The following is a 1,536-nucleotide window of genomic DNA, read 5'->3' as shown; positions in this document are numbered from 1 at the left end:
GCTCTCTTAGATATAGGGAACAAACCCCAATTCTTTTTAGCACTTAATTCCTTGCCAAACCTTCCAAATTTTAAAATCCACTTCGTTTTCTTTAAAGCTTCTTCAATCAATAATGGTGGATTCTTCAATCGTGATCCAAACCCTTTCAAATCTTAGACCTAGACTTGAAATAGGTTAGGAAACACTAATCTAACCTTGAAAACACCAAAGAAGACTCAAATCAACAAGACCCATTTCTGAAATTTCTCAAAAACGAGTTGAACACTTTTTTTTTGTTTTCATAACAAACCCAAGACTAGAATCGTAAAGACGATACTAAGCTTGGCTATGATACCAAATGATATAATTCTCACAAGAAGAATCACAACAAACAACAGAAAACAAGAAAGATAGAAGAAGAGACACAAGAAGAGGAACAATTGGCAACTAAATGATGTATTAAATCCTAAAACCTCCAATTACAATCCCTAAACAAGCACATAATCCAGATAAATAGATAGACACACAAAGAGGAAACAAAAAGCAATCAAAGGGTATATTAAACCCAATGACCTCGATCCGTTAATCCTACAAGAGCACCTCTTACGAAGACCGCAAGGGAATCGATATCCCAAGCAACCCTCGTTTCTAAATAATGTTCAACAAAAGCTTACTAAGCTTTCAACACTCACACAAGGAGTTAAATTTATCATTCATAAATATTCAAAATAGTCTAACCCTAAAATGAACCCCTAAATGACTATTTATAGTTTTAGGACTTATTACATAGATGGACCCAAAAGTGACCCGAAAATGGGCCACTCGATGAGCCAAGTCGGGCTTGCCAAATGGCTCGGCGATCCGCCAAATGAGTTTGGCGAGAACCTTGATCATTGGCTTCTCCTTGGATGTCTTGCTGTAACTTTCGGTGGTCTGGGTTCAAAGGGCGATGCATCGAATGTCCTCCATGCTCGCCGAATGGGCAGCCTTTTTCTGCAGCTCTTTGGATTAGTCAGCGATCCTAGAACCCTTGCCAAAGGGGTTCGGCGAATCGCCAAAGTGGCTGGCACCTCGCCGAATAGAGCAACACTTTTCTTTGCTCCTCCTTGCCTCGTTGGACCTCCCACGCTCCAAGCTATCATCCACACAGGGTGTTACTCAGCTGAGAGCTCCTTTAAAGCGCATTTCCCAAGCCCACGAACCTCCATCCTTGAGAATGATCCATCAATACGTTGAAACTCGTGAATAAATGGTTTGGGGGGCAATCTATATTGCATCAGAGTTGTTGAGTTATTTATTATGATTAGGCTGTTGTATCCTGGAGGGGACAGGTCAAGAAAGACTACTGCTGGACCGGTGAAAAACATTTGCTGCAGTGTGCTTGAATCTCCTTAAAGAGAGCAAGATATCCGCACCTCAACCTAAAGAGATTTGTTTTCTTCATTTTATTTTCAATTGTAATCTTGCAATTTTATTATATTGTAAGTTTTCACTAACAATTTTAAGGAGATTCAACAATGGCTACAATTGAAAAAACCTCGGATGTCAAGATGGGAT

Source organism: Solanum tuberosum, unplaced genomic scaffold, assembly GCF_000226075.1.
Source record: "Solanum tuberosum cultivar DM 1-3 516 R44 unplaced genomic scaffold, SolTub_3.0 scf00133, whole genome shotgun sequence".
NCBI classification, from domain to species: domain Eukaryota; kingdom Viridiplantae; phylum Streptophyta; class Magnoliopsida; order Solanales; family Solanaceae; genus Solanum; species Solanum tuberosum.
Note: the sequence above shows the minus strand (reverse complement) of the source record.